Below are 27,083 nucleotides of genomic sequence, written 5' to 3'. Positions count from 1 at the left end.
GGTTGTGTTGGGAATATAGCTACCAGGTAAGACCCGCCCAGGAGGGGCTGGGTCAACCCCAACGGCGGGTTACAAAAGAAGCCCAGTAATATTCAAGGTGATAGTTTATTAAGACTTGTAGAAGGCCTAAGCCCAGTGGCGGCTTAAGGCCCAATATTGTAAACCGCCGTCTATAAAGAAAGATTTGTGAAGAAAGGCATATAAAGAAGTCATCGAGCGGGACACGTTTTATGAACCAGCCGGGACTCTGTAGGCTGCCAGGTGTCAACCCGTGTATATAAGGGGACGACCCGGCTGCGGCTTAGGGCAAGAAACAACAACTCGAAGCCAGGCAAAATGCATTCACTCCTTGGTCATCGAAACCCTAGCAATTCCAACACAACTAGATGTAGGCTTTTACCTTCATCGTAAGGGGCCGAACTAGTATAAAACCTCTCGTGTTCTTTGTCCCGATTAACCCCTTTAAGCTTCCTAGTTGCGATGGCCCTACGACTAAGTCCTTTTGCTAGGACATCTGCCGTGACAATTCCACGACAGTTGGCGCCCACCGTGGGGCCAGCGCACGGTGGATTTGAGTTCTTGAAGGGCAACTTCGAAGGACTCAAGGGATACGCTGTGGGCCGGATGACAAAGAGTCGTCGCGGCAAGCTCTACATCGACGACGAAGGCTGGGGCCCCGAGGCTGGCTCAATTGAGGACAGGTACTGGGTCCCCTTCGGCGGAATCCATGTCTTCATCGGCCGGATTGGCGAGTCAGACCCTGAGCCGGACGTCCACCCCAAACTCGTGAGACGGCTCGGCGCACGAGATCCGTCCGGGCTCAACCTGCCGTGAGGCATGCCTTCGTGGGTTGCAACCATGGAGGTGAATACTCTGAAGGATCAGTGGATGGCGGTGAGACGGCCATCTATTCTGACGCTACGTCTGACGGTGTCCTAGACTAGGGGGTAGTCACCACATCATCTCCTGATCTGTTAGATTGGGCCGAAGACCCCCATGGCCGTATACTAATGGGCTGGTTCGGACAGCTGCTGCATACAAGGAAGATTCCACAATATTTGGCGATCAAGACAAGGACTCCTCCCCACCGGCATATTCGGCTAGGACTCTTGTTATCCTAGGCCTCTGGTGCATTATATAAACCGAGGTCAGGTCGATAGATCATATACAACAACAATCATACCATAGGCTACCTTTTAGGGTTTAGCCTCTACGATCTCGTGGTAGATCAACTCTTGTAATACTCATATCATCAATATCAATCAAACAGGACGTAGGATTTTACCTCCATCAAGAGGGCCCGAACCTAGGTAAAACATCGTGTCCCCTGCCTCCTGTTACCATCCGCCTTAAACGCACAGTTCGGGACCCCCTACTCGAGATCCGCCTGTTTTGACACCGACATTGGTGCTTTCATTGAGAGCTCCGCTGTGTGTTCGGCAAAAGGTTGATGGCTCGCCTGCAGATCAACTACGACTTCGACATCTTCGTCACCAGCTCGACTGGTCACCTTGGTTTGACCAAGGACTGCGCCCTACCTCCAATCGTCATGTTCGGACGAGGGTCTTTATAAACATCAACTCCGATCTCTATCAAGATCATGGAGGAATCATCCAGGGAGCCCGGGGGCTCAACGTCAACATTGCCATCGGGCGACCGTGCTGTTTTTTTGGAGCAAATTTGTGTCCGCCGCCACTGCCTTCTCAAGTGTCTTTTTAACGACCGCTTTGGTGGAATTGTGCGGAATTGAGTCTACAACAACCCTGGAAAATTTTGTCGAGTTCCGATGGAGGAATCTCTGGCAATCCACGATATACCGGAGCCCTGTCAAATCTGGACGGGAATCTGGATGAGTTTAGGGCGTGTTGTCCAGCTTCTAGCTTGGACGTCCTTTGGAAGATCCAACCGTTGATCGGCTGAGGAATTCTTATATCTACCACCTCTCAAAATTTTAGCTCGATCCGACCGTCCAAACTCCGGGAACCTTCCGATTAATGCATCACTTTTCGGATCTGTTTTCTGCGCGAAAACGAATCCGACCCAAGTTTGTCTTTTTTATAAATGGGATTTCGGACATCCCTTTCGAAAGAAGTTTTCTATGGGGTATTGTGTTTTGTTTCCGAACACATGCCACTAACTTTAAGATCTTTTGAACATTATCTTCAACATCATGCTGGTGTCAAACCACTCCGGCAATATTGCTCCACGGCTACCGACTTGCGCTAGACACGTCGTCACTTTGTTGAGCCGAGCTCAACTTCTTCGTATCATCATCTCGGCAAGCCGAACAAGAGTCCGGCATCGCGAAGGATAAATCATCACCAACATCACCGCCCCACGGATTACACGGAGCGGGCATACCGGCATCGCCGCAGGGTCGCTTCATCAAGCCGGCATCGACCACGTCACGACCTGCATCGGCAGGGCCGCACTATTGCTTCTTCAAGCTGGTGTCCATCGCGCCGACCTACTTCGACTCATCGGCCGACATCGAGGCTCCGTCACCTCGGCTAGACCGAGGACTTGGCTATTTCTTCATCAACATACTCCGGTGACTTCGGCGTCACCAGCCGACCAGCTTCGTCACGTTAGCTAGACCGAGGGCTTCGCCTCGGCAAGCCAACCTTTGCCAGCATCACCGGGCCATCGCTTTATCGCCCATCAGGCAATGAGTGTGCGGATCGATTCCTGATATTGGGAGTCGCTTTTCTTCGGAATGCCACAACAAATAAACCAGGTGCTATTAATCCTAACAATTTTTGCTTGATGGGTTTATTTTTCTTAAGGAAATATTACTCTGGTTTGTTCCATCATCTGTACACAGGTCTATCAAATGGCGGCCACATTAAAAACGGTGGCGTGGTGGTTCGGTCAGTTTCTGTACATTGTTCGGCGAACGCCGCATCCGGAGCCCGGACCGCCCTGCAAATTCAGGCTTTGTCAAGCCTTCACTGCGTCACGCCGACGCCCTGCATCGACATTGACTTCGGCACCAGGCCATATTTCTTTTATTTACTCACTTTGCATAAATTATTTATTACGCAACATTTTTTATTATTATCATTACTATTATCTCCGGTTTGCACTATTTCTTGTGCACAGGAAAATGATACGGGTTGGGCAGTATCGTCAACTCGGCGTACTGACTTACCACGTCACCTCGGCTAGACGGGGGGCTTCGTCAACACTTCATTACCCCATGCCGGGGACTTCGGTATCACTCTGCCGGCCCGCATTGGCCGTGCTATGTCACCAGTTCGGCGTGCCGAGCTCTTTGCTCCGCCACCTCGGGATCGGCTTTGGGGATGGAACCTTGTCCCGCATCAAGCTCGGACCACGTCGTCAATACCGAACACATTAACCAGCTAAGTTGCCTTCATGCTCCAAGTTTTAAATTTTTTACTTGTGTTCGGTTCGACCAAGCATTATACTTTTTTGGAAAAAAGTTGCTTGTAAGAAATCTCCTTGTCAAAACTTTGTTTGTGACACACAAATTTAAGGACCCAATTCACTTGGGGGCTTCCTTTATGAAGCTTTTCCTCTTGCATATGATTATACTTGTACGGCTTCGTTCCTTGTTCGTGTATTATGCCACAATATGCACCATATTGACTTAAGCGATTTGCAAGCTGGGTTGCCTCGCTCCTGTGTTTACCCCTACATTTCTGATTGTTCGGCTAGGGAGTAAAGGGAGCACCTCTGCGATTGTCACGATCGGGTCATCCGAGCCGGACCTCAAACTGGGTGAAGCCGAAAGCTAGCGCTCTTATAGTTTTCAATGATGGTTGGCACACAACGAAACTCATGAGAACAAAAAGTCTATTGCACAAGTCTCATAATAACAATGAGCACCGAAGAAAGGTATCGGTGGGGGTACTATTTTCTTCGAAGATGCTTCTTACACTTCGCAGTAATATAGCATAAGTTCCCTGAGCGCGCTTTGTCTATTATAGCCTTATGGCCTGATTGCCTGGTTATTGGAAACACCGTCGATATTCTCGACAGATGGAGTACATAACACTTTTCGGTCCTTGACTGAAGAGGGAGAAGCAGACGGTCGGTTAAGACGCGTTTAAAGTTCGGTTGAACATAGATATGATATAAGTACTTCGGTACATGCAATCATTCTTTTACCCAAGTCACTTGGGGGCTCTTAAATTTATTTGAGCTGTTTTATAATAAGTGTTCTTCTTCTTAGTCGTTGCAAAGTTTTATTATTATTATTATTATTATTATTATTATTATTATTATTAATCACTCCTTTTTTCGACACGAGTGTGTGGTCACTAGCCGGGGAGCCTAATTTCTCTCTCAAAGCCGCTAGAGTTTAGTTTGCTAAGCTGGCCTAACGAGAAGTACTCCACCTTCGGGATAGGAGGTTGAAGACGTAGGCTGACCCGCTTGAAGTCTTGCGATAGGATGTGTCATGTTAAAGCACGACAGAAGCACTTTTTTTTTCTAAAGCCAATTTTCGGATTGGCACCGAACACTTGATCTTGTTCGGACGTCAAGTTTTTACTGACGTTTTTTGGTTTTCCAAGCTTGTGGCACTTTTAAACTATTGGCCGAGGAGGTGGAAGCCGATAGTCGGTCAACAAAGTTTTGTACAATGCGGATCCGAACATTAATGACGTAAAGTACTTGGATACCTAGAGTCATTACACATAATTTGTGATTTTACTATGGATATCAATCCTTAATTCGGCCACCCGTGCCCGCATTAAGGCTCGGGGGCTACTGGGCTTCGGGATTATTATTTACAAATATTAAAGGGGCACATCGATCCCCTGATCTGGTCTTGCCACCCGACCAGTGTCTCGGGGGCTACTGCATTGCCTGTCCAATGCAAAAAAAAATTAAGTGTAATACAGTTTCCGAGGAGATTTTGATCCTCAGGTTGGTCGGCCGCACCCAACCTGAGTCTCGAGGACTGAGCACGCCGCTTTTTGTGTCCTGAAGTATTCTGCCGAGCTAGGACTTGATCCTCAGACCGATTTTGCAAATCAACCTGAGTCTTAGCGACTACTGGGATTAGCGGTCTTATGTCATCCTTCATGTGCATCTAGGGTTTTAGACCGATACCCACCTTTAGGGCTACTGGCTGTATATCTCGGCAGAGAATATATTACAGCAATCAAATATATTGAAAAAAATCGGCCCACATTCGGGGTGGTGCACCACCTCGGAAGCAGTCCGGCATAAAGCTCGGGCGCTAGTGGCTGGCTCCATAGAGGGCATTTCCGGCATCAAGCTCGGCTAAACTCCTTCAAACTTCTTTGAACCAAGGTGATTTATGACACCTCGGATACATTCCAGCATTAGAGCTGGGAAGCAGTCCGGCGTTGGAGCTCGGATACATAGTCCGGCATTGGAGCTCGGATACAGTTCGGCGTTGGAGCTCGGATACACAGTCCGACGTTGGAGCTCGGATACATTCTGGCGTTAGAGCTGGGAAGCGGTCCGGCGTTGGTGCTCGGCTGCAAAAGATACCTCGAATGCAGTTCGGCATTGGAGCTCGGACGCAAGAGGACACTGCCTCCCGGGAACAACTTCAAACCCGAGGTGTGTCATAAAAATAACAAGGCATTGATAAAGGCCGGAAACTTAAAGGGGCTCCTCGGATACCCGACGTGTAAACCTGTCGAATGCATTTCGGCGATCCTCAACATAGAAGATGAGAAGATTTGTTGAACCAGTTTTCAAGACCGATGACCGAAGATGAAGAATGGTTCTCAAGAATCGAGGAGCGTCCCTAACTTGAAGACCGGTTCAGGGGGCTACTGACGGTGTCCTGGACTAGGGGGTACTCACCACGTCATCTCCCAATCTGTTAGATTGGGCCGAAGACCCCCATGGCCGTATACTCATGGGCCGGTTCGGACAACTGCCGCTTACAAGGAAGATTCCACAAGACTTGGCGATCAAGACAAGGACTCCTCCCCACCGGCATATTCGGCTAGGACTCTTGTTATCCTAGGCCTCTGGTGCATTATATAAACCGAGGCCAGGCTAGTCGATAGATCATATACAACAACAATCATACCATAGGCTAGCTTCTAGGGTTTAGCCTCTACGATCTCGTGGTAGATCAACTCTTGTAATACTCATATCATCAATATCAATCAAACAGGACGTAGGGTTTTACCTCCATCAAGAGGGCTCGAACCTGGGTAAAACATCATGTCCCCTGCCTCCTGTTACCATCCGCCCTAGACGCACAGTTCGGGACCCCCTACCCGAGATCCGCCAGTTTTGACACCGACAACGTCATCAACATGCAAGACAGATTCTTTGTATCAACTGCAAGATGGCATGCTTGGGGGCTGTTCCGATGGCAGCAGTATTCCGGACCCCTTTGAGCAGCCGAATCAAACCGGAGTCTTCATGGCTGGCACTCAACCCGGGAAAAACTCCATGGCTACAGCAGCAAAAACCACCGGGTCGGCAGCGGCCGGGTCAGGAGACCTCGCGCACCCCCTGGCTCAGATGCTAATGGACTTCATGGATAAGTTGACGGTTCTGTTAACTGCTGTGGTGGAGCCGGCGGATAAGGCTCAGCACGACGCGGAGGTGGCATGGGTACGCGAAGAGATGGCACAGGCTAAGGAAAATTTAGCAGGAGAAGAGGTCAGGATGGCCGCGAAGCGGGCGGCTTTGGATGCTCATGCTTAGTAGCTTCAAGCGGAGACTTTCCGGCTCTCGGTGGATTTGAACGCGTCAAACGAGGTCATGAGGAGAAGGCATCAGAAAACTCAGTCACGTCTGCCTATGACGTATGATCCTAGGAACCTTTTCCACACACCCGAGACCGGTCCAAGTAACCCGCCGGAGGCAAACCGGATCACGACACCTGGGGCGCCGGCTCAACCACGGGCCATGGAACCTCCTCATATGAATACTGCTCCGCCTCATTACACACCAATACCGCCAGGTCACTTCTCTAATCCTTTGGAAAATCTCATTGCCGCGTCGGCTCGTTTGGAGGCTCTCCCGATGGAAGGCGACTCTCTGACAGCAATTGAAACACGAAGGGTGAGAGAACTTCTTCAGATGGCTCTAGCGCAGCAGGATGCGTACTCTTACAGTCGAGACAGAATCCATTCAACCCCTCGCCCAAGCCGGAGCCCGAGCTATAGAAGGCATATGGACTCAGCCGCTATGTCGAGCAACGCTCAACGCCATAACCAACCGCGTAGGCATGAGCCGGCACAGGGTGGAGCCCTTAACCTGGCGAATCAGGAGAGAATCCGTCAAGAGGCGGAGCGGGTCGCTCAACTGGCAGCTGAGTAGGCGGCTCATCAGGCTTTTCCGGTTTACCCGGCAACCTCTGTTGAGGCAGGATTAGCCACAAGAACAGGAGGTGTCCCTTGCCTGGTGCCGGCTATACGTAATGAACGCTTTCCAAAACACTTTAAGGGGCCTCGTAAGGTGCCTAATTACATGGCCGACTTGCAGCCTGTGGCATGGATTGAAAGTTATGAGATGACGATGGAGTTGTTGGAGGTCAGCGATGCAGCAATGGCTAAGTATTTTACTGTGATGTTGGATGGAACGGCTCGCACTTGGTTGAAAGGGTTGCCACCCAATTCCATCGGCTCATGGGCGGAGTTAAAGGCCCGGTTCATTCAGAACTTCAAGGACACATGTAAACAACCTATGTCAATCGTGGACCCGACTAATTGTAAGCAAGAGGAAGGTGATTCCATGACCCATTGGGTGCGCCGGGTAAAGGAGATAATACATTTATCTGATAAGATGGATGCTGGCTCGGCGGTCTTAATGTTGGAGAAAAATTGCCGTTTTGAACCTTTGAAACAGAAGCTGGGGCGGCTCAAGCGTGACTGCAATGACATGGTCCAGTTGATGGCGGCCCTAGTCAAATATGCTGATTCTGAGAGTACCAAGGATCCCGTGTCTGATGAAGAAAAAACAGGGAAGGGAAAGAAGAACGGCAACGGCAAGGGTCACCAGCATAACCCGACAAATCAAGGAGGTAATAAACATAAGGCTGACGAGTTTGTTGCTAACACCAATACACAGGGAAACAACCAATGGCGCAAGGGTAGGCCACCTCCTCGGTCAGGCGGGTCAGGTCCCACCCTCGAACAACTATTGAATGAACCTTGTCCAAGACACGACACTCAGGAGAAGCTAGCTACCCATCTATGGAAGGACTGTACGATCATGAAGGCATTTAAAAATTCCAACATGTTTGATGGTAGCCACGGACCTGGCGGCGGTTCAGGCGGAGGCGGCTTTCAAGGCCCGGGCGCCGGTTCAGGCGGAGGCGGTTTTCACGGTCAGGGCCATCCGGGTAACCAGGGAGGTTATAATCCACAACCCGGCCAAGGTAATCAGCAGCAACAATCCGGGTATCAGAGCAACCCAAAACAGTTGAATAGTGGGCAGTACCATGTATTTACCACTAGTTTATGCAAGAGGCACCAGAAGCTTCATAAGAGGGTTGTCAATGCCGTTGAGCCGGCGATTCCACATTATTTGAGGTGGTCAGAATAGCCTATTGTGTGGAGCAGAGAAGATCACCCTCCCCGGGTTGATAATCCTGGTCACTTAGCCTTGGTGGTGGCACCTCAGGTTGGTGGATATAAATTCACTAAGGTGCTCATGGATGGAGGTAGTAGCATCAACATCCTCTATTATGAGACGTCTCGTCGAATGGGGTTGACTGATAAGAGTCTTAAAAAATCCAACACTGTTTTTCACGGTGTTGTGCCTGGTAAGTTGGCATACCCAGTTGGTAATATTGAACTGGAAGTAGCCTTTGGGGATGAATATGATTCGAGGGCTGAGAAGTTAACTTTTGAGGTGGTTAAGATCAAAAGCCCATATCATGCTCTGTTTGGACGGCCGGCTTATGCCAAGTTCATGGCTCGGCCATGCTATGTGTATCTACAGCTCAAGATGCCAGGTTATAAAGGCACCAGCACAGTACATGGAAGCCGGAAAATAGCCCTGGAGTGTGAAGAAGGAGATGCCGCTTATGCTGAGTCTGTTTGTGCAACAGAGGAGTTAAATTTTTATAAAGATAATGTTGACCCGGCAGACATGACGTCTTTGAAGAAGCCAACTATGGAGCATGAATCGGTGTTGAAATTCAAGTCAGCTGATGACACCAAGATGGTTGATTTTGTGCCTGGCGACTCATCCAAACAGTTCATCATTAGTGCCAACTTGGATCCAAAATAGGAAAGCACGCTCATCGAGTTCATCTGTGAGAACCGGGACATTTTTGCATGGAAACCTTCAGACATGCCGAGTATCCTGAGAGAACTCGCTGAGCACACTCTTAACATTGATCTGAAGTTTAAGCCGGTCAGGCAGTTCCTTTGGCGGTTTAACGAGGAAAGGCGCAAGGCCATCAGAGAAGGGCTGGCCCGGCTCTTGGCGGTCGGTTTCATTGTGGAAGTTTTTCACCCAGAGTGGTTGGCTAACCCGGTACTTGTACTCAAGAAAACGGCACCTGGCGTATGTGTGTGGACTACACCGATTTGAACAAAGCTTGTCTGGCGGACCCTTTTGCTCTCCCTCGTATTGATCAGATCATTGATGCTACGGCAGGTTGTGAGCCTTTGAGTTTTCTGGATGCCTATTCGGGTTATCATCAGATCAAGATGGCAGTCAAGGATCAGGAGAAGACAGCTTTCATAACTCCGTTCGGAGCCATCTGCTATGTGTCTATGCCTTTTGGGCTTTCAACGGGGTCTTCATTATCGGCGGCACCGTCAGGAGTATTATCTTCTCCTATGCCGGTATTGCTATCTTTTACACGACGTGACCTAGAGGGGCGCCACTGACGTTGGCGCTTAGGCTGTGTCCCGTGAGGTTTGTCCTCGACTGGATCTTCTTTGTTGTCGTCGTTAGATTCTTTAGGTATATCCACCATATATACCTCTTGCGAAGAAGTGTCCGTCTAGCGCCCGGTAAACAGCGGGTTTTGGCCATGCTCCTCGTCTGCATCGTCGTCCATACCGTCGATGTCTTCGCAGCCATAATCGAGCATGTCTGTTAAGCTTTCGACAGTGGCTATAATGTGGGTGGCGGGTGGGGAGTAAAATTCCCTGTCATTAGCTTCTAGTTCGAACCAGATATAGTTCGGCTATGAATCCCCCGCTAAGGATAGATTTTTTAATGAATTCAGCGCATCGCCAAACGATGAGTGCCGAAAGATATCCGTGGCGCCGAATTCAGCGATCGGTAACCGATCATGCTCGACATGCGCAGACGCACATAGTTCAGAACTTTTAACTGGAAACGAGCCCGAGGTTCCAGTGACATGGGCATTACCATAGGTTAGGTCTATGTGCGGCTCCCACGCCGTGGAGTCTGCGGCTTCCGTGGCGGGGTTAAGCTTCCTGTCCTTGAATGGCGCGACCTGCTCCAGATCTAAGGCCAGAGCAGTAACAGGTGCAATTTCCTGGGTATGGCCCGATGACATATCTAAGTCATGTTCATCGAGGTGACGGGGAGCGATTGCCGTGGTATCGAATCCGTCAAAGATCAAGTCTCCGCGGATATCCGCGACGTAGTTCAAGCTCCCAAATCTGACCTGACGGCGAGGGGCGTAGCTATCGATCTGCTCTAGATGGCCAATCGAGTTGGCCCGCAGTGCGAAGCCACCGAACACGAAGATCTGTCCGGGGAGGAAGACCTCCCCTTGGACAGCGTCGTTTTAGATGACTGAAGGAGCCATCCAACCTTTTCATGAAGGCACAGTCGAACTCTTAATGAAAGCACCAATGTCGGTGTCAAAACCAGCGGATCTCGGGTAGGGGGTCCCAAACTGTGTGTCTAAGGTCGATGGTAATAGGAGACAGGGGACACGATGTTTTACCGAGGTTCGGGCCCTCTCTATGGAGGTAATACCCTACTTCCTGCTTGATTGATCTTGATGAATATGAGTATTACAAGAGTTGATCTACCGCGAGATCGAGATAGCTAAACACTAAAAGCCTAGCTTGTATGACTATGGTAATGATTGTCTTTCCTCCAGACTAAGTCCTCAGGTTTATATAGACACCGGGAGGATCTAGGGTTACACAAGGTCGGTCACAAAGAAAGGAATCTACATATTTGATCGCCAAGCTTGCCTTCCATGCCAAGGAGAGTCCCCTCCGGACACGGGTGCAGTCTTCGGTCTTCGTATCTTCTCAGCCCATCAGTCCGGCCCATGGCTAACATCCCGGACGCCCAAGGACCCCTTAGTCCAGGACTCCCTCAATGGGAAAGCACGACATTAAAGATTGCGGAGAAGGGAGGGACCAGGCCGGCCCACAGGCCTTCGATGAAGAATTGGAGCTCGGTAGATGTTCTATCGACAAAAGCTCGGGACACAGGCTAGGCCACCGTCCCTCCCCATTCATTGAAGCTGGTGGCGAGCGCAGGGCGGACCTTGTCCACGGCCTCCTGATTGAGCACCCGTGATCGGCCGACGGCGGGCTCGATGGCCAGAGGCAGGCTGGCTGAGGACAGGGGCTTCTTCCCTTTCTCCGTTTGGTTCAACGCCATGGCAATGGAGAGGACTGAGCTCAGATCGGATTGGGAGAGGAAGCTGAGGTTCGAAGAAGCGGAGGAGTTGGGGAGTGCATTGCCAGCAATGGAGAAATAACTGTGTGGGATGCCTTGGCCGCCCAGCCAGGCGGATATCAAGGATGCGTGGGGAAGCAGGGCCGCCCACGTCCAATCGATCCCCACGCCTCAAGCGGGGCCACAAGCTGTTGGGGCCCATGGTGCTCCGCACTTGCCCTTTGGATTCACCTCAAAGCCAAGTCCGAGTGCGCCTTGGGCCCGGGGGCTACTGTCGGCGTCCTGGGAACGGGGGTCCCTAGACTTGCCTGCCTGCGGCCCGCAGCGTGGCACCACCAGCGGCCCTTTACGGCCCATCTTCACCAGCAAACACTCAAGACCCTCGCAAGGGGCCGAGCCTCACGAGGAGCCGAGCCTCGCGAGGTGGACAACACAAGACCTCCTCAGGGGCGGCCTCACCAGGCTGGCTCGCGAGGGGAGGTGAGATCAAGTCAAGGGACACCTCGCAAGGTTTCTGTGACGCAATCCATGATGACTGGAGCCAGGCGGGCGCCGGCGCGTGTAGTGTCCTCGTTTCCTCTTTGGTGCTAAAGAGGCAAGCACAGGCGAGGAGTCCCGAGGCATCAGGCAAAGGTTTCCATATCGGTGCAACAAGACCAAGACCAGCATGACGGTGGGATAGAGGTCACCGTGGAGCCCAAGACGGCGTCACCACCAGAGTCTTTGGCAGGCGAAGACTACTTTTGTCAGGATAACATGTACTAGTTGTCTACCTCGAATTTGGCCGTTGTGGGATCCCTTCCTGCTCAATATTTGCGGAGAGGACCAAGGCCTCTATAAATAGGACTAGCCAACACCGTAAGAGGGGGGACAGATTGGATCGGAGCCATTCCATCCATAGCCTCACACAAGTTCGCCAAGCACAAGAGCACCTCTCCTCAGGAGGCTATTCTTCCCTTGTAACTGTTCATCCATAGCCCAAGAGGCAATCCACCACACCACACTAGAGTAGGGTATTACACCACATCGGTGGCCCGAACCAGTATAAACTCTTGTGTCTCTTATTCTTTGGGTTCGTCGAGCTAGGCCGTGAGAGCATGATGTGTGCGAGCTAGAGGGGGAGAGATCTTTGTGCACACCCCAGTGTTCAAACCTCAAGGGGTTTGCCGGAACCTGAAATTCCGATATTAAGTAAATTGCAGAAAGATATTTTTGGTATTTTTTATTTATAGATCTGAAAATATAAGATGAAAAATAGACCCGGGGGCCATAGGTTTCACTAGAGGTTTCTCTCTTGAAGGCAAATAATGTGGTGGGTGAACAAATTACTGTCAAGCAATTGATAGAAACACACAAAGTTATGACGATATCCAAGGCAATGATTATGCATATAAGCATCACGTCCATGTCAAGTAGGCCGAAATGATTCTGCATCTACTACTATTACTCAACACATCGACCGACTCCTGCCTGCATCTAGAGTATTAAGTTCATAAGAACAAAGCAACACTTTAAGTAAGATGACATGATGTAGAGGGTTAAACTCAAGCAATATGATGAAAACCTCATCTTTTTACCCTTCATGGCAACAATACAAATACGTGCCTCGCTACCCCTACTTTGTCACCTGGTGAGGACACCACAAGATTGAACCCAAAACTAAGCACCTCTCCCATTGCAAGAAAAACCAATCTAGTTGGCCATACCAAACCAACAATTCAAAGAGAAATACAAAGATACCAAATCATGCATATAAGAATTCAGAGAAGACTTAAATAATACTCATAGAGAAGCCATCATAAATCCACAATTCATCGGATCTCGACAAACACACCGCAAAAGAAGATTACATCGGATAGATGTCCAAGAACATCGAGGAGAACATGGTATTGTGGATCAAAGAGAGAGAATAAGCCATCTAGCTACTTGCTATGGACCCATAGGTCTATGGTAAACTACTCATGCTTCATCGGAAGGGCAATAGAGTTGATGTAGAAGCCCTCCATGATCGAATCCCCCTCCGGAAGGGTGCCGGAAAAGGTCCCTAGATGGGATCTCACGGGTACAGAAGGTTACGATGGCGGAAAACTATTTTGGTGGACGCTTTTGGTCGTTTGGGAATATTTGGGAATTTATAGGCCAAGAATTAAGGTTAGAGGACCTTTGAGGGGCCCACAAGCCAGGGTCGCCCACCTAGGGCGCTCCTTGAGGCTTGTGGCCTTCTCGGGACTCCTCTGACTTCATCTCCAAGTCCTACGTGTGTCTTCTGGTCCAAGAAAAATCATTGTGAAAGTTTTATTCCATTTGGACTCCGTTTGATATTCCTTTTCTGTAAAACTCAAAAACAAGGAAAAACATAAACTGGCACTAGGCTATGGGTTAATAAGTTAGTCCCAAAAATAATATAAAATAGCATATTAATGCATATAAAACATCCAAAACAGATAATATAATAGCATGGAACAATAAAAAATTATAGATACGTTGGAGACGTATCAGTAAACTACAGAATGGTTCGCAGATGAGATGATAGAGCACACGATGCTACACTTTGCAGGGCCCGCACGTTTCAGAAGATAACGCACTGGTTGTACTCCATGGGAAATAGAGGGGTTCCTTGATGCGTGGCGAGATCGTGATCGCTAGACGTCGGCTAGTAGCAGCGTGGCTGAAGCAGCCAGGTTTGCCAAAGGATTGGCAGGGACCTTCCATTTGTGGTAATCAGCGAGCACGGCGATTGTGTTAGCGATGAGGGGGCGATTGAACATACATGCGTATTTCTCGAGAATGGGGTCCGATATGAGTTCTTGGTCCTCCAAAAGGCCAGCCGGCATAGAAGAACTTGCTTGGCCTTCATCTTACAGTCAAAGCCAAGGTCTGTCTTCGCGATGTGCCCGCTACGTTGTGGCACACAATTCAATGATACTTCATTGAGGCACCAGTGCTGCGGCGGCAGGGGTAGGAACGGTGCATTGGGGCGCTGCAAGGAGACGAATCCCTCCAGGTGCATCCCAGTCGTTCGGTTGGTGCCATCTACTCCCTCCCTTCCAAATTACTCGTCGTGGTTTTAGTTCAAATTTGAACTAAAACCACGACGAGTAATTTGGAACGGAGGGAGTAGATGGTTGTGGGTGTCCGCGTTGCATGGGGAAATGATGAGCGACTGGCATGGGGTAGGCGCAGGATCTGCGTCATGCGTGCTGATTGACCCCTGGGCCTCACGGGCGTTCTGCGGGCTGGTGGGCGCCACAGCCTCCTGGTCATGTAGCATGGTGACGGTTGTCGCGGCAGGTGGGAGTGTCCCCTGTCTCGCCTACTCCACAGGGCCTGGCACAGGCCGGTCGGAAGTCGATAGGCGACGGGATGCCAAACTGGGATTGGCGCAGCCATCGTGTCGCGTGCAGGGCAAGCTGTGTCAGGGGAGATTGTTGTGCGTAGGGCATCCGAGCTCGCGCCTGGTCTTGGGGATGGGCACGAGGAATCATTATCATGCGGATAGGCGACTTCTGGCAAGTTCCTATTGGCTCATGCCGGTAGGGGATCGCAGCGCTGGGGCCCATGGCAGAGACCCGTTGGATGAGCATGGACCCGTGTGCCAGCGCGAGGGCCGTTGGTGGGTGGGTCCCAAGGATGCCATGCCAACCACGGAACGAAGGGCGCATTGCGCATTGGCGACGGCGGTGGCCGGAGTTCCCAGACGGAGAGCAACTCGTGGGGGCGCGAGGAGGGCGTGGCGGGAGCTCATGGTGATGCGGCCACTTAGGTGGTAGTGGTGGGGGAGCGGTCGCCAGCTGCGTCATCACGACCACCAAACGGGTTCCGGCACAGTCGGGGGAGGCACGGGGAGGTGAAAGTCTTCAGAGGTCAAGACAAAGATCTGGACCGGTTTCCGCAACGCGTGCCGGATGGTACGTCTCCAACGTATCTATAATTTTTGATTGTTCCATGCTATTATATTACCTGTTTTGGATGTTTATATGCATTATTATGCTATTTTTATTATTTCTGGGACTAACTTATTAACCTAGAGCCAAGTGCTAGTTTCTGTTTTTTCCTTGTTTTTGAGTTTCGAAGAAAAGGAATATCAAACGGAGTCCAAACGAAATAAAACTTCACGATGATTTTTCTTGGACCAGAAGACACCCAGGGGACTTGGAGTCCAAGTCAGAAGAGCCGCGAGCCGGCGGCGGCAAGGGTGGAGGGCGCGCCCTAAGGGGGTGCCCCCTACCTTGTCGGCTCCTCGGGACTCATCTGACCTAGCCCTTCGTCCTATATATTCACATATATTCCAAAACCCTTCAAGGGAGCCACGAAACCATTTATCCACCGCCGCAACCTTCTGTACCCGTGAGATCCCATCTTCGGGCATTTTTCAGCAATCTGCCGGAGGGGGATTCACGGATGGCATCTACATCAACCCTATTTCCCTTTTGATGAAGTGTGGGTAGTTTACCATAAACCTATGGTTCCATAGCTAGTACCTAGATGGCTTCTTCTCTTTCTTTGATTCCCAATATCATGTTCTCGTCGATGTTCTTGGAGATCTATCTGATGTAATCTTCTTTTTGCGGTTTGTTTGTCGAGATCCGATGAATATTATTTGAATCTTATATGAATTCTTATATGCATGATTTGATGTCTTTGTATTTCTCTTTGAATTATCTGTTTGGCTTGGCCAACTAGATTGGTTTTTCTTGCAATGGGAGAGGTGCTTAGTTTTGGGTTCAATCTTTCTGTGTCCTCACCCAGTGACAAAGTAAGGTTAGCGAAGCACATATTGTATTGTTGCCATCAAGGATAAAAAGATGGGGTTTTCGTGTCGGATCTCGGGTTCTGGCAAAAACCTCAAGGTTCGAACACTTGGGAGTGCGCGAAGATCTCCCCCTACCGATCCACGTCCTAGCTTCGCTAAGATCTCAAGGGCTAACTCGATGAACTCGCAACACAAAGGACACAAGATTTATACTGGTTCGGGCCACCATTGTGGTGTAATACCCTACTCCAGTGTGGTCGTGGTGGATTGCCTCTTGGGCTAAGGATGAACAGTACAAGGGGAAGAACAACCTCCTGAGTCAAGGTGTTCTTGTGCTTGGTGAACTTGTGGTTGTTCGGATCTCTTCTCTCTCTGGATGAGTTGATCCCTTTCTATGGTGGTTGTTAGTCCTATTTATAGAGGCCCTGGTCCTCTCCCCAAATATTGAGCGGGAAGGGAGCCAACAACGGCCAATGTGATGGGGGACTGCTAGTACAGCTTATCCTGACGAAAGCAGTCTTCGCCTGTGATAACCCACAAGTATAGGGGATCACAACAATTTTCGAGGGTAGAGTATTCAACCCAAATTTATCGATTCGACACAAGGGGAGCCAAAGAATATTCTCAAGTATTAGCAGCTGAGTTGTCAATTCAACCACACTTGGAAACTTAATATCTACAGCAAAGTGTTTAGTAGCAAAGTAATATGATAGTAGTGGTAATGGAGGTAATAGGTAACAGTAGCAAAAGTAATATTTTTGGTGTTTTGTAGTGATGATAACAATAGCAACTGAAAAGTAAATAAGCGAAGAACAATATATGGAAAGCTCGTAGGCAATGGATCGGTGATAGAGAATTATGCCGGATGCGATCGATCATGTAACAGTCATAAGCAAGGGTGACACAGATCTAGCTCCAATTCATCAATGTAATGCAGGCATGTATTCCGAATATAGTCATACGTGCTTATGGAAAAGAACTTGCATGACATCTTTTGTCCTACCCTCCCATGGCAGTGGGGTCCTAGCGGAAACTAAGGGATATTAAGGCCTCCTTTTAATAGAGTACCGGACCAAAGCATTAACACATAGTGAATACATGAACTCCTCAAACAACGGTCATCACCGGGAGTGGTCCCGATTATTGTCACTTCGGGGTTGCCAGATCATAACACATAGTAGGTGACTATAGACTTGCAAGATAGGATCGAGAACTCTCATATGTTGATGAAAACATAATAGGTTCAGATCTCAAATCATGGCACTCGGGCCCTAGTGACAAGCATTAAGCATAGCAAAGTCATAGCAACATCAATCTCAAAACATAGTGGATACTAGGGATCAAATCCTAACAAAACTAACTCGATTACATGATAAATCTCATCCAACCCATCACCATCCAGCAAGCCTATGATGGAATTACTCACGCACGGCGGTGAGCATCATGAAATTGGTGATGGAGGATGGTTCATGATGGCGATGGCGACGGATTCCCCTCTCCGGAGCCCCGAACGGACTCCAGATCAGCCCTCCCGAGAGAGTTTAGGGCTTGGCGGCGGCTCCGTATCGTAAAACGCGATGAATCCTTCTCCATGGTTTTTTTCTCCCCGAAAGTTAATATATGGAGTCAGGGTTGAGGTCAGTGGAGCGTCAGGGGGCCCATGAGGCAGGGGCGCGTCCCCCCACCCTCGTGGACAGGTGGTGGCCCCCCTGACGTGGATCTTCCTTCCAGTATTTTTTATATACTCCAAAATAATTCTCCGTTGATTTTCAGGTCATTCCGAGAACATTTATTTCTGAACAAAAATAACACCCTAGCAATTCTGCTGAAAACAGTGTCAGTCCGGGTTAGTTCCATTCAAATCATGCAAGTTTGAGTCCAAAACAAGGGCAAAAGTGTTTGGAAAAGTAGATACGACGGAGACGTATTAGCCTACAAAAGGCTCTGGTGATGACGCTGCCTCGGGCTCCATGGTGACCTCGGTCTTGCCGTCCTACTGGTCTTGGTCTCGTTGCACTAATATGGAAACCTTTCCTTGATGCCTTGGTACTCCGTGCCTGCGCTTGCTTCCTTAGCACCAAAGAGGAAACAAGGACACTGTGCACGCTGGCGCCCGCCTGGCCTTGGTCGTCATGGCTCACGTCATTGGAACCTCGCAAGGTTTGCCTTGCCTTGAACTCCCTGCCGCTCATGAGCCAGCCTGGTGAGGGCGCTCCCAAGGAGGTCTTGTGTCGTCTGACTCGCGAGGCTTGGCCCCTCGCGAGGGTCTTGAGTGCTTGTTGGTGAAGATGGGCCATACGGGCTCACTCGCAGAGCCACGCCATGGGCCACTGGCAGGCAAGTCTGGGGATCCCCATTCCCAGAACGCCGACAGTAGCCCCCGGGCCCAAGGCATGCTCGGGCTTGGCTTCGAGGCGAAGCCAAAGGGCAAGTGCGGAGCGCCGCGAGCCCCAATAGCCTGCGGCCTTGGTCGACGCGTGGCGGTTGGTTGGACATGGGCGTCTCCGCTTCCCCATGCAGCCTCGGCAACTACTCGACTGGCAAAAGGTTGGCGTAGACAGCGCTTGCCTTCACTGCTTCCTTTCGCCTTGCTCAGATCCCCTTTTTTGCGCCCTGCCTCCGAAATCCCCAGATCTGCTTCCATCTTCTCCCGCATCAGCGACTAATGGCGTTGCGCAAGGTTAGATCTGCCTCGCCGTCGGCTTGGTACGAACCAGCCCTCGATGCGCCCAACGTCTCAGAAAAGAACCTTGCCGCCACACGCTTGCTGATGGTGGGGGAAAGCAACAAGAGAGGGAAGACTGAGCTCCGGGTCGGCTCTACCATGCCGGAGCCCGAAGGAAGCACCTTCTTCCCCTTCTTCACGAGTACCATCACCGCAGGACTGGTTCCCCCTTTCTCTGACTTCTTCTATGAGGTCCTCGGCACTATGGGCTTCAAGCGCTACATCTTCATCCCAACTCCATCCTTCTCTTGTCCATCTTCGCCTACTACTGCGAGGCATACCTCGGCATGATGCCGTCCATGGCCCATCTGCGCCACTTCTTCTTCCTCCGCATCAAGGAGGGCCACGCCTCCGTGTGTGTCAATTTCATCACGGCCGGCGAGGCCAACTCAATCTCGAAGACGGGGAAGAAAGCCGAAGGCTTCCGGAGCAAATGGCCATGATGGATGCTAATGCATCCACCCGCGCTTGACGCTGCCGACGGAGATGCGCTAGTTCAACAAGAGGTGGTCCTGCGCGAAGCTCACTGACGAGCGGGCGACGTCGGTGCTAGAGCAGATGAAGTCCGACCTGAAGCCGGGCAACGTGAAGGCGTCGAAGGTTACAGGGGCCATACTCCTGAAGGAATTCCTAATGCTGTGTGTGGCCCCACTTCAAGCCCGCAGGTGCCCCTTGTGGGAGCTTGGTGACGAAGAGGACAAGGTTCACTTGCTCCCGAAGGCCTTGTCCAGCGAGGAGCTGGCCGCAGTTCTTCGCCTCCTGGTTGGGGACGACCAGGAGTATCCCCCGCGCATCTTCACCCCGTTGTTTCGCTGTGAGGACGGGGCGCAGGTCGTGGCTTCCAGGCCGACTTTTGATGGGCACGGACTGGTGCCGCCGGTGCCCACTGGGGCCCCTGCGGCGCTGAAACCGGTGGAGCTGTCTTCTGGTGAGTCCCACGGGGAGGAAGAGGGGGAGGAGGAAGACTCGGAGGTGACCCCCGAAGGGATGGGGGAGACCTCCCCCTTGAGCAAAGCCGACATCCTCCACGCCTTCCCTGACGACGGCGAGGTTGGCGCCCGTCGGGAGGAGGGGAAGCTGCCTGTTATCCCTACAAGGGGAAGATCATCGCTGGTCTCCCGAGGTGTTACTCCCGCCTTGAAACTGTCTGAAGCTGCTTCCGGCCCTTCTGCGGCGCCATTTCCTGCTCCCGAAGTCTGCGCGCCCACTGCTCAGGCCTCAAAGCTCTCAGGCTTCAAGCTCACCAAGCGGAGGGTGGGCTACGCTGCTGTGGACCAGTAAGTGCTTGAGCTTCATCTTGTCCTTGCTTATACTGCTGCCTCCTGATGTTCGTCCTTTTTTGACCAGGCCGCTGGCTTCAGCGAAGAAGAGGAAGGAGGATGCAGTGCCCACGCCTAGGACTGAACCAACTGTAGCAGCCACACCCCCTCCATGGAGAAAGGAAACGACAGCACTCATACCTCTCCGGCCCTATTGCCCTCACGAAGCACGGAAGGGCGTCGTCTGGAGAATTCAGCCCTCGAGCCCCCGCGGGCTCCGGAACTGCCGATGTCCAGTCCGGATGCTGAGGTCCCGGAGGCTCAGGAGCCCTTGGTCTCCCAAGCACTCGTGACGACGTCGCCTCCTCCTGCTACTGCGCCATTACTCCCAGGTTCTTCTGCCTCCTCTGTTGTCTTGGAGAGTGCCCTTTAAGAGATGACTCAGCTGCGGGAATATCTCCTGGGCGCGGACCCGCGCCTGGTAGCCGGGCGCCTGGAGCTAGCCTCTGGCAGGCTTCAGTCTGACGCAGCAGTCCGAGCGGCGTTGAGCCAGGTCACGACGTCCTCCGATAAGGAGAAGCGGGCCGTCGCTCAAGCTGCAGCCGATCGCGAGGCAGCGCTGAAGGACACCGAACCCGCCCACGACCGCTGCCGGGCGCTGGAGGACGAGCTGAAGAGTCTGCGTGATGAGTGCGTGGCAGAAGCTCGTGGCCGCCAGGCGAAGGAGGAGGAGATGACGGCCCGGGAGGACTCCATCAAGAACCACGACGCCGAACTGGGGGAGTTGGCGAAGGCGTGGGCCAATGAACGCAGCCAGCTGGAGGAGCTGGAGTGAAAGGTGGAGGCGAAGGGGGTTGATGTTGACGCCAAGGTGAATGTTCTGGCTGAGGACCACGCGGCCTTCGCGCTTCTGGAGAAGAGGTCTCGTGAGGCCGTGAAGTAACTCTATGAGAAGGGCTTGGAGAAGCTGTTGGCCACCAATGAGAATGGCCCTGCCCAGTTGCTTCCCTAATTGGTCGAGGCGCTTGAGGAAGTCGTGCGTGGCATCGGCCCCATGGCAGAGGCAGAGGCTCGCGTCCTTTCTTCAGCCGCGCTGACGCGCGTCTTCAGTCACCTCCATTTTCGCGATCATGCAGCCCGCCTTGACGAGCTGCTGGAGCCCGTGGCTGATGAACACTGCTTAGCCGCCGCCACAGCAGTGAGAGGTCAGGTGGAAGCCCTGCTGGAGAAGTTCAACGCCTTTGCCCCCGTGCCTTTGATCGGTGGTGCAGGTGAAGGCGACGCCACCCAGGAGGGGGCACCTCTTGCAGGTGCCGGCGGTATCGAGGGACTGGCTTGCGGCTCCTTTCCTGTTGAAACTCCTGCAGCATGTAGCGTGCCTCGTGGAGGCGTTTAAACTTGTGTTTGGTATTCGGAGAACAATATGTCTTGTAATATTTGCTTTGAGATTTTGCAATTTTCTTCCTATTTGCTTTATGTTCTATGTTGGCAGAGCCCGGCCCCGCACATACCTCAACCGCTGTTGGACCGACCGGAGACCAGGACGGACCAAGGAGCGAGGGGCTACGTGACCAGTTAGGCTCCTGAGTCGCGATGCTCAGGAGTCCCCCTTGACGCGCAAACAGCTTGTGGAAAGGAGATGCAATGGTTGGTCTTGTGTTCTATGTCGGGAGGGACCAACCCCGCGCATACCTCAACCGCCGTTGGGCCGACCGGAGACCAGGACAGACCAAGGAGTGAGGGGCTACATGGTTAGTTAGACTCCTGAGTCGCGATGCTCAGGAGTCCCCCTTGACGTTTAAACAACCTTCATACATTTTTCCTCGCCGAGGCTCGACTCAGGAGGGGCGCGCGACGACTAGGTTCGAGGGACCTGGCGGGGTGGCGTATGCTTGGGCGTGACCCGAGCGCAGCCCCCGTGCCTAGCCCCCTCGCGCGGCTCTCCCGAGGGGAGGCATTGCGATGAGGCCAGACACCGAGCCGAGAGGCTCCCTGAGGTTGATACGGCCGTGAGGCCGCCCTCATTTGTTTATAACTAGGACGGACCATGGCGCTTCTGCACTTGCACGGGCATAGCCACTCCTCGGTAGTGTCGACTGCCAGCGCAGAGCATGGTGCTTCCACTGGTACGTGGGAGGGGACTCCCTACTGCGAAGAGCCCCGGGGGCATGTACAGCCCCGCCCTGACACGTGGCTTGCACAGAAGCGCTAGACGAGGTGTGTCTGGGCACTCATGAGCCACCGCGGGACTCACGAGGCCCTACCTCAAGGCGAGTTGTACCTGGTCTTGGTTCTTGTTTGCTGTGGTGGTCCTGCGAGGTGGTTAGACAACCTACACCGAACGAATCTCCTGAGGTTATCGCGTGAGAAAGCCAAGCACCAACGGCCCCAGGAGGTGACGTGAACGGGGCCAGCCCGCCAGATAGAGCTCGGCCATTGGATTTATCGACGCTGTAGGGACGGGCCCGAGCACAAACGATGTGCCTAACCCTCCCACGTGAAGCGTCCTAAAGAAAGACGACTGGCGGCGGCTCCCGTGATGGGCCACAATCAAGCAGGTGATAGTCATAGATAGATTAAGCATGAAAGGCAACCTAGCTCAGGTAAATGCATGAACGATAGGTGCCAGTGGGTCAGGCCCGAGTGGCTTGGGGATGATGCAGCCCGAGGGGCGCCCCCAGCAAGGTAAGCTAAAGACATAAAAAAGAAGGGATACATGCTACAGGGACAGACCCACGCGGCCTGGGAATAATGCAGCCCCCTGGGCGCTCCTAGCTAAATGAACTTGGAAAATGCCACCTAGTTCCATTGATGAAGGGGTGTTGGGGCAGCTGAAGGTACACGGCGAAGGGGTTGCTCCTCACGAGCCACTAGGGCCCTGAGCCTCGGGAGGCTCTGGGGGTCCAGGCGGTTCCTTGAGGACCGTCACCATCTCCGCTAGGACTGCGTGGTGCCTGGCCTCCAGACCCGCCATGACATTCCGTAGGTTGCGCTGGAAGGCAGCAGCCATGCTCGGCAGGCCGAACGGCATATGAACGTAGCTGTGAGGGGGACCTTCGCAGCGCCCAACACGTGAAGGCCAGAAGCGCTCCTGAGACATGGCTCGGTTGAGCCCTGGTATGTCGATGCAGACGCGCAGCTCACCACCCTCTCCTGGGTGGGGAGCAACGCCAGGTGGGCGCCGGTAGCCGTGTATTGCTCTTGCTTCCCGAAGCTCCTGAGATACCTTGGTGATGAACTCCTGAGCGCCAGGCGCTCCTTGCCGAGTGTCCTCTTGAAGGAGATGTGCCGCGAAACAAGCCTCCAAGTGGTACCCGAGCGCCTCCCTCATGACATTGGCAAGGTCTGAGGCCCTCCAGAAGAGAGCCCCCGAGCCCTGCCCAAGGAGGGCACCGGGCGCGCCTTCCTATGCAACAAAGGGAGACGCCCCAGGTGCGGGCCCTGATCCTGACGAGGAGCCACTTGCGGCGCTGCCCTCCTGAGGTCCGACACGGAGTAGCTGCTTCTTCTTCTTGGGGACGACCTCAGGAGGGTACCGAGCTGCATTGTTGTCGGGGTCTTCCGAAGTCCGAGACGGCAATGGCAAACCACGACACAACAAACACAAACGTCGTAATGATAATGAGAGAATGCGCGACACAACGGTCAACGCCGGATTCAGCGGCCCCAACCCCGGTCAACGGAAAACGCCATTCAAGGCAAACAGAGACGAGCCATCCACCTTATACAAGATATTGGATCGACCCTGCCAAACTCAAGGCAATCCCGATAAGCCAGCCAATCACACCAATAGAAGCTGTTTCAAAAAGGCCGGCAGGCTCAACACCGAACATAAGGGGAAAAGACCGCCCAATGATAGCAATGACAAAGAGATTCACCAACCAAATACCGGGGGTCACAAGCTATTTCCCCCCGAACATGGTATACATGACACACGCCCCTACAGAGGAGCATGAGACATACTCCCTCCGGACTGAGGATCATACTACGTTCCCTCCAGCCGGAGTACAAGTCGGCCTTATTAAACCACGTACCTTGTCGGCCATAAAGCCCTCAGTCCCCATTCGGCGGGACCGACAAATTATGGAGCTGGACTAGCAGTTTGGCCTCTGCCGTCCGCCTCATACACATGCGAAATCTATACCGCACATACAAAACTATGCACTTAAAATACCATGGGCGTCGGCGGAGGCATAGTACGGACGGGCCTACAAGTACTTCAATAACCCTCTTCTTTTGAATTCTTTTCTGATGACTTTTTCTTTTTTCATTATCCTTTTATCATAGGTGACTCGTAAGCTGATCATCTCACCGACTCCGTTGGAGTTCGGGTTTGTACATTCATCCAAAAGTTACTCCCTTTAAGGAGCCCCTTCATCGAGGAAAGGCGGCACAGACATGCGACAGGAGGTCCAAAACAATTTTCTTAGACCGTACTCTCTATTTTGTGAGCATGTAAAGTGCCTTCTACCTCAGCCATCGACCCTTGGCATGCCAAATAGCCAGGGGTCATGGCGTTATTATATACAAAACAAAGATTGGTATGTCACTCAAGTTCTAGTGAATATAATTTATATCCTGTATTCACTTTTCTCTAAAAAAACTGTATTTTTCTCCTTGTGTTATTTCACACGCCCTGCCAGGGGCTCGATATGGGAACAAACTTAATTTCCAATAAGTCCGAATAGCTTTATAGCATACTTCGGCGTAGCAAGTTTGGCCTTATATGCATCAGCTCCGAATCATGTCTTGGGTCAATAGTTGGGTTGCTTGGCTCCTGTGCTTACTACCTTACGTTCCTTTCTATCAGCTAAGGTAATAAAGGGAGAACTACTGCGATTGTGCCAAGGTTTACCCAGGCGAGCACCTCAGTAGAGAAAGCCGAAAACTGACTGTCATGATGCGGCGAGAGCTGGTCAACTACGCGACGACTTATCAGAATCTTTTGCGATTCCCTCTGTATTACACAAAGGACCTTTCTTTAGGTCATATATGTGAACACACTATATTGGGATAACATCATACATACTGAGGGAGTCCTGGATTAGGGGGTCTCCAGACAACCGGACTATATCTTTTGGCCGAACTTTTGGACTACGAAGATACAAGATTGAAGACGTCATCCCGTGTTCGGATGGGACTCTCCTTGGCGTGGAAGGCAAGCTTGGCAATACGGATATGTAGATCTCCTTCCTTGTAACCGACTCTATGTAACCCTAGCCCCCTCCGGTGTCTATATAACCGGAGGGTTTAGTCTGTAGGACAACAACAATCATACCATAGGCTAGCTTCTAGGGTTTAGCCTCTACAATCTTGTGGTAGATCAACTCTTGTAATACTCATATCATCAAGATCAATCAAGCAGGACGTAGGGTATTACCTCCATCAAGAGGGCCTGAACTTGGGTAAACATCGTGTCCCCCACCTCCTGTTACCATCCACCTTAGACGCATAGTTCGGGACCCCCTACCCGAGATCCGCCGGTTTTGACACCGACATTGGTGCTTTCATTGAGAGTTCCACTGTGCCATCACCGTAACGCTTGATGGCTCCTTCGATCATCGGTAACGATGCGGTCCAGGGTGAGGTTTTCCTCCCCAGACAGATCTTCGTATTCGACGGCTTCGCACTGCGGGCCAACTCGCTTGGTCATCTGGAGCAGATCGAGAGCCACGCCCCTGGCCATCAGGTCAGGTTCGGAAACTTAAACTACACTGCCGACATCCGCTGAGAGTTGATCTTCGACGGATTCAAGCACATGGCAGGTGCGTCGCACGATCACGACGAGCATGATTTAGCTCTACCGTCGGACAGTGTTCGGGAGATCACAACTGCAACTACTCCGGCCTTCAATCCAGAGCAACTTGCGCCATCTGAGGACGGGTGGATAGACCCCGCCATGGAGGCCCCACTCTCAATGGCGATGGAGCCAGATACTGATTTCACTCCTTACGAGTGCCATGTTGCCGAACCACTGGATTCGTCTCCGGCCACGGACTCCGAGCCGCCTACGTCCGTGCCTATCGAATCCGATTGGGCGCCGATCATGGAGTTCACCTCCCTGGATATCTTTCAGCACTCACCTTTCGGCGACGTGCTAAATTCATTAAGGTCTCTCTCCTTGTCAGGAGAACCTTGGCCGAACTATGTCCAGCTAGAATGGGATGCGGACGATGAAGAAATTCGCTCCCCACCCACCACCCACTTAGTAGCCACTACCGACGATTTAACCGACATGCTCGACTTCGACTCCGAAGACTTCGACGGTATGGACGACGATGTAGGAGACAAAGAGGAACCAGTGCCCACAGGGCGCTGGACATCCACTTCACCACATGACATATACATGGTGGATACACCCAAAGAAAACAATGACGAAGAACAGCAGGGTGCAGCAAAGAATAGCTCCCTCGAGAAGCAAGCAAAGCGTCGGCATAGGCGCCGCTCAAAATCCCGCCTCGGCAAAAACAACGATAACAGCGCAAGAGAAAATAACACTCCAATCAACTCCAGAGGAAACGACGACCACATTGACCCAGCGGCAGAGCATGATGAAACTGCAAACGGCGAACATAGTATGGATCCGATGTACGAACACGGCGACGCCGAGGATAAACCTCATCAACCCCCCTCTAGGGAGGAAAACAGTCCGGACGAAGATGCACACATCATCCCGGAAACGCACTTGGAACAAGAGAACCTCCGCAGAAGGCTTATTGCCACAGTGAGGAGTCCGAAGAAGCAGAAGCAAGGGCTTAAGGCCGCACAAAATACGCTCAACAGCAGGTGGAACAAAGTTCTT

The sequence above is a fragment of the Triticum urartu genome, chromosome 3A, assembly GCF_056163025.1.
Source record: "Triticum urartu cultivar PI428250 chromosome 3A, HENAU_Tu73, whole genome shotgun sequence".
NCBI lineage: Eukaryota > Viridiplantae > Streptophyta > Magnoliopsida > Poales > Poaceae > Triticum > Triticum urartu.
Note: the sequence above shows the minus strand (reverse complement) of the source record.